The sequence below is a fragment of the Stegodyphus dumicola genome, chromosome 2 (assembly GCF_044657685.1).
Source record: "Stegodyphus dumicola isolate Sdum_Otavi_A_Nest chromosome 2, ASM4465768v1".
NCBI classification, from domain to species: domain Eukaryota; kingdom Metazoa; phylum Arthropoda; class Arachnida; order Araneae; family Eresidae; genus Stegodyphus; species Stegodyphus dumicola.
In genome coordinates this window covers 215807284-215819341 of record NC_140769.1, presented here as the reverse complement: position 1 = coordinate 215819341, position 12058 = coordinate 215807284, and the positions used below count along the sequence as shown (strand labels likewise).

Below are 12058 nucleotides of genomic sequence, written 5' to 3'. Positions count from 1 at the left end.
TTCAGGTTCCAATACGCCATTTAAGCACCAGAGGTGATAAGCTGTTTTGTATTAAGTCTCACTAGATGCAAAGAATATGCTTTACTTGAATTTCTATATTTTTTCTATATTTTCTATAATTTTCAAGGGTAAGCATTTAGTTATAAATAATTAAATTAGGTAAATAGGTAGGTAACCTTAGTCATGGATTTACATGGCCACTATTAAATTTTATTTTTTAACAATATTTGTTAAAAAAGCCCTATTAAAATCAAAATCTAATAAAATTTCACAATTGAAAATACATGTTATTTATGACACTGATTTTTAAACGATATTAGAATAATTACACAATAAAAACTACAAAACATTTATGTTTTGTAACAACAACACTCAACAAGATATTTATCAGTCATTTTCAGTCTTTAACCAAAATTATAATTCTTATAGGATGAAAGGTTAACTTTTTAAATGTAACTTCTAAAAAAAAAGTATAGGCTTTTCATACATAGTATTAAGGGCGAGAGAACAAGATAATTTTAAACATAAACTTATCATTTAAACGCGAAACGAGATAGAAATTAGCGGCAAATAAAATATTGTCTATTTTCCGAGTTCAAAGATGAAATATTTCTGATTCAGTAATTAAACGCAAGCGTCACAAATGTTTTTAATTATCTTTTTTTTTTCTTTCAGTCACATTCCGTAAAACTCCGAAAGTGACAACAAATTTCATTACGATTCATTTCCTACAATAACAACAACAGAACCACTTAAAACAATAAACTTCAAATAATGCTCTAATGAATAAAATACATCACAATCCATCTTATTTCAAATTTAGATAATATTCGTAACTTACATAAAATATATCTTCGGTACGTAACTAAACTGCTAAGGCAGTAATATATAAAAAAAAAGTTATGGAATTGATATCAGATTGAAATATAGTTTATTCCTAAACTGATACAGTTGGCCTGATTATTTTATGTGCGCTATAACAATACGAAAAGAAATATATGCAGAAAGTAAATATGAATTCTTATTTAAGCAGACACCTTATAACGAAGAACTACGTTTTTGGAATAGCAACTAGATTGAACCCACTTGACTTGTTACTGATATTTCAAATATTTCTCATGAAATTTTTTTAAATTGACAGAAAGAATATAAAACTTGATCTTTATGTTATTGCTTACAGAAATATCAATCAAAATGCATCGGCCGATGGGTGACATATTAACACTACAATCACGGTTAATAACTGTTCAAAAGACTTAAGCACATGAAGATCATTTAAAAGGTCACACAAAACTTAAGAAAATACTTTTATGAGTGTCTAATCATCAAAAAAGATTTACGAATTGTGGAGTTAATTCCTTTTTTAGTAATAAATTTGAAGAGCGTGAGATTATTTTGTATATACATATGTATATGTAAATATATGATTAAGTTGCCTTTTTCAAGCATATTATACTTTCAACTGAAACTGAAAAGTTTCACTATTAATTAAGAGCTTTACTAACAATTGAGTTCAACGAAAGTAATTAATTGAAACATTTTAAATGAAAATTATTTCATTTACAAAATATAAAATGTGGCAACCTTTTCTTCTGTTCCGTTGTTGGACCGTGGTTTTGTTTCTAGAACGAAGGGCGAGTGAGGGGAAGTAAAGTTAAAAAAATAAATAATAATTTAGAAAAACAGTACTTTAATGTATCACGGGTGTCTTACGAAATAAAACAGTCTTTTGAAAATGATAAGAAAATTATGGATTTTAAATGAAGACAGTGTCAAAAGTTTTCGACGTTTATTTCGTCTAAGAGAAAAATCTGACATTTGAACTCACTTTCGATAAGCGCATAAATAATAAAATTTATTAATAAACATCGTTTTTCTATTTGGTCGAGTAATTTTGTCTAATTTAATTATTAACTGCATCGGTGCTTCATATACCACTGTTGTTAATGTGCATTGCTGAATGAGTCGGGAACTAATATTAAAAGTCTGCTTAGATATAACTGCTGTAAAATTTCATTTTTGAAAAACAAAGCAGAATTTGTCCAGCTTCATTTGATGCTTGAAGCATTTCGTAGTGGTGAAGAAATTAAAATTTTATATGCACACTACATATATGGCATTCTTTATTGTTAGATTATCTTTTATGTCATAAAGTTATATATACCAAAACATCATATTTGTTTACTTGTTTATTTTTAAGAATAAAAACCAGATTTTCACCCATCTCTAAAAATAAATTGGATGTTGTGATGAAGCAGCCATAATTCCCTTTAATACACTTTTAAAAAAGGGTATTTTGTGGTCAAAAGGTATAGTTTTAATTGGTATTAAAAACAATGAAAATTACCTTTAAAACATATAGCTTCAAGAATTGGAGCTTATTTAGTAGTAAACCAGGCTCTTTACAAATATATAATTAACAGTTCCCCCCTCCCCAAATTAGACATGCATTTTCAGTATTTTATATATTATGCATATATTTATAGGATTTTGTTGTAAAGGAGAGAAAGGCTCATAGTTGGAAACATAATTATTTTATGTACAGCTGAATACACAGGTCTGGCTATATAATCAGTTAAATTATGCACCATTTAAAGCAAATATATACAATGAAATATGAAATTTCTGAATTAATTTCACTATGGAGATCTCTGAAATTAATAAATGAATACAATTTATGAACAAAGTATAATGTTAACATTTTTTTTAATTTATGTTCTGTAATAGATTATTGTTCAGGAAAGAAATCTAGTGTTAAAAACTATGTGCAATCCAATTTTCTGTATTAATTTTTGAAAAATGCTGAAATACAGCATTCATACTTCATTAGGAAATTTTTGCAATCTGTAGACTCTAACAAGAGAATCTGCAAAAATATATATATATATATATTTCATGTTCTTCTCATTGTCAACATCAGATCCTTGATTGATTTCTGACCATTATATTATATCCTGAGAAATGTTAGATTCAATGTGCATAGATATAAAATATGAAAATTGAGAGATTAACAAAATTTCATTTTTATGTTTCAGTAGTATGCTCTTTAAATTTCTCAATGTATAGATTACTTTAAATTGCATCATCTAATAAAAAACTTACATTTAAAACCGTTTCGGATAAAATTTATTGTCAATCATTGTATGAATCTTGAGCAAAAATCATCTAAATACTAAACTGGATAAATTCCAGAAAATACAGTGGGTACCTCTTATATGATCACATCTATTCCAATCCCAATCTTAATTGAGTTTTATATGCGGGCTGGGCTGCATACAAGGTTTTGTTTCAGTTAGGGATATAAGGTTGGATATATTTTGGGGGGGAGGAAATAAACATTTTTAGAAACAGACTTATTTTGTGTAAGATTTTCCTAAATGAAATATGCATATACCCATACGGCTCTGCTCTTCAGCGTAATACTAATTTTCAATATGCTGTTTAATATGTAGGCTATGTAAACTTTTTTTTTTATAAAACTTATGTTATTTTTTTCCTGTGGATGATAAAAATCTATCTTAACAAAAAAATTATAATTATTTCAACTTGTTGCACAGAAAAATACAATGTGTTAATCGTATCGAACATTATTTAAAAATATATTCATTTGAGTTCGTTGCATAATTTCTTGCTAGTAGCTTTTCAACGGTGGTCTTCTAGATTATGATATTGCTTGTAACTTTATCTATATCCACCTTTAAGTCTGAGTGTTTTCAAAATTTTTAATGCTTGTTGAGACTGCTGCTGCTGGTACAGGATCAAGATTTTCAGCTTTGGACTCACTTTCATTTTCACTAATTCCTTTGTTTTCACTGATAATGTCAACAATCTCTGCATCATTCTTTTCATAGCAAGTCTGGATATTTTCATCAATTCCCAGATATTCAAGGAAGGTCTCATCATGCATATCTTCATCATCACCCTTGTCTTCTGGCACATCTTGAGAATTTCTAGAAATTTGCTTTGGATGGAAGCCAGCTTTTTTACAACAATTTGAAATCATTTGCGAAGTTACTTCATCCCATGCATTTAAAATAACTTGCATGGCATCTAAGAGAAAAAATCAACTTAACAGTTTCCTTAAAAGAATAAACTGCATCAGTTATATATGTTTCATTAATAACATTTTGAACTATTTTCTTCTTGTAATGCCTCTTGAAGGCTTTTATAACACTCTGATCTCATGGCTGAAGAATAGAAGTTGTATTAGGAGGAAGGAAAGCTAATTTTATGTTCTTCAGTGAGAGATCAGTTGGATGGGCAGTGCAGTTATCTAACAAGAGTGACACTTTTTCTTGCTGAAGTTCTTTATTTCACTTTGTAAGAAAATCACTGAAAATATTCCTTGTCATTCAAGCAATTTTTATTGTTGTAATAAGTCACAGGCAAACTCTTGACATCCTTGATCACAAACTTGGAGGTTTTTGACAATTCCAGATAAGGAAATTATAGCATTTCCACCTCCATGTGCAAAAGTGAATTGACTTTGAACCTATCGCTAAACATGAAACACAAACTTGAGGTTTTGACTTTACAGTTTTAAAAGTGATTTGATTTTTATAAGCAGTAGCATTGATTTTATTAAGTGGATATTTTATAATGATATTGGATTCATTTGAATTTGTTCCTTGGTTTTTAATTTGTACCCACTATATTTAGAAATTTATTACAATTTGTTTTATAAGTAAGTAGTACCCACTATATTTAGAAATTTATTACAGTTTGTTTTATAAGGATAAAATTTTTGTTAAATTGATATTTTTTTTTTTGCCCAACTACCTTTTTTGGAGAATTATCATTTTGGTATGTTAAATATTAGTTTTTAAATGAACTGTTACACTTTTTATCAAACTATTTTAGTTTTTTGGAGGCCCCAAGCCTTTTGGAGATTTCTGGTCCAAGCATCAATAGCTGTGGATCTGCCACTGTCTATGACCATAACTTTGGATCTGATCCTTACAACGTAAGAATTAATTTTAGATCTTACTTATAGGATATGAAATATAAAAACTTAAACATAACATTTGAATCATTACAAAGAATGTTCTATTTAATTATATAATGAAACTACATATTGCTTTCGTAATTAGTTTATGAACTTAAATATAGTATTTGAATCATTACAAGAAAGTCAACAAAACTAATAAATGTCAGCCAAGATTCAAATGTTATACTTAAGATCATATGAAACTGTATTTTAAAAATTATACCATTATAATTTATTAGTATAGTAGTAAAGTATTTTCTGCTAATAAATGCTGACAGTAAACTCTTGTATCTAAAGGTAAAAAAATCATTTAAATTGTTAAATGTGGAGCATCTAAATAGATTTGATACCACATAATGAATTAAATGATGACGGACGCTGCTGCAGGAGCTGTCACATGTTTTCAACAATAAAAATACTTAAAGAATTGCTTATCTACCTCAACTGACTTCAAACAAGATCTTTATGCATTATTATCAATCTGTTTCATGCATTACAAAGAAATACAAGACAGTATAGACCTTCCTGCAATGATTCAAATGTTATATTTAATGTTTCATATGTTTAAATTCATCTGTAATAATTCATCTGTTTCATGCAGATTTAATCTGCCTATGATATTTCATTACACTATCCCATTCATTATTATCATCATGAATTAACTTGCATGTGAACAAGAATCCTATTAATCTTAAATTGATATACCAATTGAAATCAAGTTCATTAAACTTTTAATATTTTCTTTCATTAAATATAACTTTTAATTAACTTCCTTAAGGAATTTTTGGGAAATTTCTGGGAATTTTTTTAGAGGTTTTTTAAGGACTTCGTTTCAAAAAATTTTGGAAAATTAAAAAAAAAAATTTAGACATTTTTAATTTTACTTTAAAACTTTAATTTTAAAACATTTCAGTTTTACTTAATTACTTTAATTATTTGCAATTTTCACACAAAAAAATTTTTCACTAAACGTTATTTACAGTATTTACACAATTTTTCAACAGAACACACATTTCACATTACAAATAGTTTACATTTTTTATTTTACTTCAAGCAAACTTGATTGGCTCAGCTACTTAACTCCCTAAATAATTGATAATTACATACCTTTAGGATTTTTAATTTTTAATTTAATTTTTTATATATTTTAATATTAATGTTTGCAAAAAATTTTTACTATAACAAAGATAGCAGCTTGACATTCAACTTTAAATACATAAGCGCCATCTATATAATTTGAAGAACACACTTACTTCTCTTTAAAAGCACTTTTGCAGACCCCAACATTCATATACTAGTAGGTAAGTTAGAATTAAAACTTACAATTTACTTGCTTTAAGTATTTTTTAAAAAATTTTTAGGTAGTATATAAGTATTTTCCTACATGAATATGCATATCAATAAAAAGAAACTAAAAAAGAACTAGACATAATCCATATAAACCAATAAGAAACAAAAAGAACTAATTACAATTTTTAAAAAAAACAAATATATATTTAAAAATATAATTTCTTATTTAGAAAATACTTAGATACTACATAAAAAATTTTAAAAAATACTTAAAGCAAGTAAATAGTAAGTTTTAATTCTAACTTACCTACTGTAAGAGTGTTGGGGTCTGCAAAAGTGTTGTAAAAGAGAAGTAAGTGTGTTCTTCAAATTATATAGATGGTGACAAAAAATTATGATAATGAATGAAGATAATGAATGATGAAACACGAATTGAATGATTGGAGAGTTAGGTTTGGAGGCAACTTCCTTTTGATAAGTCTGTCTCCTGCCTACTCAACGGTCATTCACATATGCATTTTTTTAAAAAAAATGTTTAATTTAATTTTAATTTATTAAATTAGTAAATTTATTTTCATGGATTGATTTTGCACTTGATTTGCTTATGCTTCTGAATTTAAATGATATTGTAGATTAGTTCGAGTATTAAATCTTTTATGTTTGCACACTTTTTTAAAAATTATTTTGGCTTTTTTTCTTTTTTTAGGATTTAAATTTGCTTTTTTTCTTTTATACGTATTTGTTAAAAATTAGGTTTACATTTGTTTAAATTTAAATTTCATTCCTTGCAGCAATGGCGCAAAGAATATTTAATTAAATTTGTATTTAAGTTTAATTTTTTAATTAAATTCAATTTATTCTTATATAAATATATATATATATATACAGACAAAAGTCGTTAATTCGGACATCCATAATCCGGAATGATCTATAATCCGGACCTCAAAGCTACAAACTTTCTGCGCATGCGTCGCGTTGACGCTTGCGCGTAAGACCTTTACCGCTGCGAATTTGCGTGTGCGCGTGCTCAAAATACGTTTACGAATGCGCGTTTAATGTATAACGGACGGGATAAGCTAAGCTAAAATTATCTAATTATCTATTTCAGTTAATGTTGCAGATTGCGTTGTTCCTTAATCTTCGAATTGGATCCGGATTATTATTTTTTGCAGACTGTTAAAGCAATTTTATAAAAGTAAGCTTGAACTTTCGATTATGTCAAATAGAATTTCCGATATATATTTACTAATATGTAAGGGATATATATACAAAGCGAAAGTATCTTTCGGAGTCCATTAAACAAAAAGTGGAATTGCTGCAGAAAATGGATAAAGGCATATCCTTTGCTTATTTAAACTTTAACGTTTGTTTATCTAAACTTTAACGTTTGTTTATCTAAACTTTGTTTATCTTTAACGCCGCGGCGGGCTGCAATGAATTGGAAGTTGATCTGTCAGCACTATCCTAAGCACTATCCTTAAGATAACTTAAGGGCAGATGTTTTATTTTATTTGGCTTATAATTGCTTACTCAATGTAGTATTTCATCTCGATATACTCCGTCTTTGATATGATTTAAATCAAATGCCTCGTCATTGTAATTCGCTTCCGATAGCGAAGAAAGTAACAGAGGTTATTGAAAACGAAAAAATTTCGATTGACAAATTAGTCGGTATTCTCGACACAGCAATTATAGGACTTGAACAGCGGAACTTTGTAACTGAACAAGAAATTATGTCTGTTTATAGAATTAAAGAGAATGTATTATTACATAAAAAACGAAGCAACTTAAACAACTTACATTGAAAGAAATGTTTAATAAAGTAAACAAATAAATATTAAGCTTTTTTTTTTTTTTTTTTTTTTTTTTTTTTGTAAATTTTGATATCCTTTAGATCACAATTGTTCTTTATTTCGTAAATTACGGTTTCATATTTTTAATTTTATAATTTCTGCATTCCATTTTACCAGATTTAAACTGATGATCTATAATCCGGAAAAATCGATAATCCGGAATCGGCGAAGTCCCGACGAGTCCGGATTAACGACTTTTGACTGTATATATATAATTGCATTTTAAAGAAACTTTAAAATACAAAAATATCTTTTTCCTTCCTTGATCAGTGATTAGCACTGCTAACTCACAGCTTTATACTATTTTCAAACTTCTAATATTCTTAGAAGTTTCCTCTCTCCAATTCCTCTCTAAGCTTTCTGAAGTCATGTTGACTTCCTTTTTATTTTTCTTAATGTCTATCATGTATCCTTTCTCAATTATGATGGCTATTTTTAATTTTATGCTATGGAGGTAGAGAGTACTATACCCCCTGAAATAATTAATCCCTGAATCCTTGGAATTAATTATACTAAAATATCAATTACTCATGGTTGGATTATCTTTCCAAAATGTTTTCTTATAACATCTTCTTTTCACAAAGAAAAAAGGAAGGGGGAATAAAATGTTAAATTGTCAGCAAAAATATTAACCCTTTCTCTTTTCAACCCTTAACAAGCCATTTCTTCTCTTCCATAGGTCTTGTAGAATTTCTGAGCTATACTTAACAGTGGGCTAATTAATTATCACAACATACACCTTCAGCAAGAATTTGATGATTGTTTAAACTAACAATTGCCTTTATATAAGTTTTATTCAATTAAAAGAATTTATTTTAAACAGTATGTGTTTTATCATCACTTTAAACCTTTGAAGAGTTCTATTTTATAGTAAGTATGGCCAATTTCTGATTATCTGCGATTTTGGGGTCTCCATGTACAGCTATATATTAATTAACATGGATAATCAGACATGCTCATGGAAATGTAACATGGATTCAAAGTACGAAAAAAGTTAAAGAATTTTCTTTAAATAAATTAATAATATTTGCATAAATGGTGAATATAACAATTTTATCTAAAAACAAGAATCTTTTGTTTATCATCTTTATTTTAATGTGTATCTACCATTTAAAAAAAATATTTTGTTCAGAATAATCGGTAAAAATTAAATAATGATACAAATAAAATACCATGCTTTATTTTCATTCTAAGTTACATAAATTAAACTTTCAAACACTTAAACTAAAAATATGCTGGTAAAAAAAGTTTTTGTTTATGCAGTATGCTTTGATATTGCAACTGGTTCATATTTATCATATATAACATTTAAATTATTTTTAATAAATTAGTTATTAGTCTATATAGTTATCTTTAAAAAGGATTTTTTAACTATTTTTAATTCTATATAAGCCACAAACACCTTTTTAAAAATATGAAACCTTTAGAAGTTGTATTGCTTTGATATCTATGTAATGCATCTATAACCTTGTCGTTTAATACAGCTTTCAAAAATATATTTAAATCTCAATAAATGTCACAAGCCAATGGTAAATCAAAACATTATAATAATCCTATTAATACTCCAACTCCTACCATGTGCTTTCACCAGTGGTGTGCAAAATATTGCACAGAGAAAAGATGATGCCATATTTACAAGTCATGTAATTCTCATAGATTATGAGGAATTGGTGCTGATGAACTCCGAGCTTGCACTCCATGACATCCTGGTTATGCGTAATAGGATTAATATTCACCGAGTTCAAAGGTCATGACAGCAATTAAAATTCATTAGTATGTACCTCAAACCACTACAGCACAATTTTGGTCTGGTGATAAGGGCATTAACGGAAGGGTGTATTCCCCGCTGGAAAGACAGAAGTGATGAAAATAATTGGTTAGCAATATAATCTGCACAGTCCACAGCTGTCATAGAGTGCTCTACATTAATCACTGATCTTAGGGATACCAATAAGCATAATACACTGGTGTGCAAAACGTAAGCAACAACAGGGTTTTTTGCCACAACTCCACGAGAAATCAACTGAGAGACATGAAATGCAGAAATGAAGGAGAGTATTATGTACGTAAAGAATGACGAAAGCATCGGAGCTGAAAAAGGAATACAGTGCATACGGTATGGAATCAAACAAAAACAAGCTTTATTGAACGCATAGTATCGTGACTCATGATTGTCTATCCAAGAGGAACAACAACAAGCAGATGTTGCTTAATATGGGATATGCCCTCCCCTCACTGCAATGGTTGCTTCGCACCGTCCCCGCATACTCAGAACCAGCTGGAGCAACATTTCTTGTGGTAGGAGTGCCCATTTCTCAATCAGCATCTGTTTGAGTTGTTGGGTGTTCTCCCGAGGATGTAAGCGTGCTGCAGTGCGTCTCCCCAAAGCATCCCACACATGTTCAATGGGATTTAAATCTGGGAAGTATGCTGGCCAATCCATTCGAGTGATATCTTCACTTTCCAGTAGCTCCTCAACAGCAGGAGTCCAATGTGGCCGTGCATTGTCATCCATAAAAATTAAGTCTGGGCCAATGGCACCTCAGAACAGACACACATGGGGAAAGAGTATCTCCTCACAATAGCGATCCCCAGTTACAGACCCTCTGTCGAAAACATGGAGCTCAGTTCGCCCGTTCAGCATAATGCCTCCCCAAACAAGAATTCCAGGACCACCGTTACGGTGTCTTTCCTTGATGTTACTGGCATAAAACCGGGTTCCAACCTCTCTCCAAATCAAAACGCGTTGAGAATCGTTTCTGGTACTGAACCGACTCTCATCTGTAAAGAGGACACGACTCCATTGATCAGTTGTCCAGTTTTTGTGCTCTCTGCGTCACTGTAAACGGTGGTGTCGGTGGCCAACTTTCAACGGGAGGCAGCATTCAGGACAGCAGGCGAATATGCCTCCTTTGTAAAGGTGTCTAGCCACAGTAAACCATGACACTTGTCGCCCCGTTGCTGTACAGAGTTGCTGAGCAATGGTGCTTGCTGACTGCTGTCAACCTCTTTTCGGCTGCAGGATGATATATCGATCGTCCCGTACAGTTGTTGTCCTTAGGCGGCCACCACCAACCTTTCAAACAGCTGTACCTGTGGTTTGGAATGCTTTCCAAGCACGCAAAACGACACTTTTGTTGATTCCGAACTCTGCAGCTACACTGGTGACAGTATGCCACTTCCCCAGCTTTCCGATCATTCTTCCACGTGTGAAGTCATCCAGGTGATTTCTTCTAGCCATATTTCACGAACTGACTCACTGGCACTTGCAGCGAATATGTTGAATTGCGTCTCCATCCTTCCTTTTATTCTACTGTTGAGCTGCACGCGCCGACATCACGCGTTTTATGTACGCTCACGTCGCCTCTGACGTTTCGTCCCTGATATTTGCATAAGCATGATGTTTCTACTGACTTACGTGTTCATTGTACTGATCTCCAGACCTCCTTTTCTGCAATTTCATGGCTATGTGCTAAATTTTTACATTGTTGCTTAAGTTTTGCACACCAGTTTATTTCCAACACTAGCCTGTTCACATCCTGCAGTAGACCAGGAAGATGAATGTCCATCAAAATGAGGTAAAAGAAATAATTCTTCAAATCAAGCAACTCTTTTCCAGTACTGCTTGACACAATCATAACAATCATGGCCCATTGGTGTTGAATTAATAGAAGTACAATGAGAGAGGCATCTGATGCAAAGTCTCATATCCAACAGAATTTGATGAATTTGTTTGCTCAGATATATTTTTATTACTTCCATTTTTATTATAGTCAGCTATGAGTTGATCACAAGGGGGCACTTAAAATACTCAGTGAGCCAAAAATTCTCTCATGTGGTTGATGGTAGGGGTGGGGACCCTTGAACTGTTCCCCAAGGTGTTCTCCATAAAAACTGGAATGGAGCTTATTAATTAACATGACCCAAT

General features: G+C 30.5%; 1 protein-coding gene and 1 long non-coding RNA gene across 6 annotated transcripts in view; one reads left to right on the top strand and one right to left on the bottom strand.

The window, feature by feature from the left end:
- Window positions 1-1318, bottom strand: part of LOC118198647 (rho GTPase-activating protein 23-like) — a 136442-nt gene extending 135124 nt beyond the window's left edge. For 2 of the 5 annotated variants that reach the window (XM_085811748.1, XM_085811749.1), the window contains exon 1: window positions 1179-1318. The gene's annotated coding sequence lies outside the window, so the exon portion shown is untranslated. The other 3 variants (XM_085811745.1, XM_085811746.1, XM_085811747.1) reach the window with 3 other exon arrangements.
- Window positions 1319-1356: 38 nt separating this feature from the next.
- Window positions 1357-8950, top strand: LOC146998843 (uncharacterized). Its single transcript, XR_015039782.1, has 2 exons — window positions 1357-4963; window positions 8810-8950. It is a non-coding gene; the product is annotated as an uncharacterized LOC146998843 (long non-coding RNA).
- Window positions 8951-12058: the final 3108 nt, after the last annotated feature.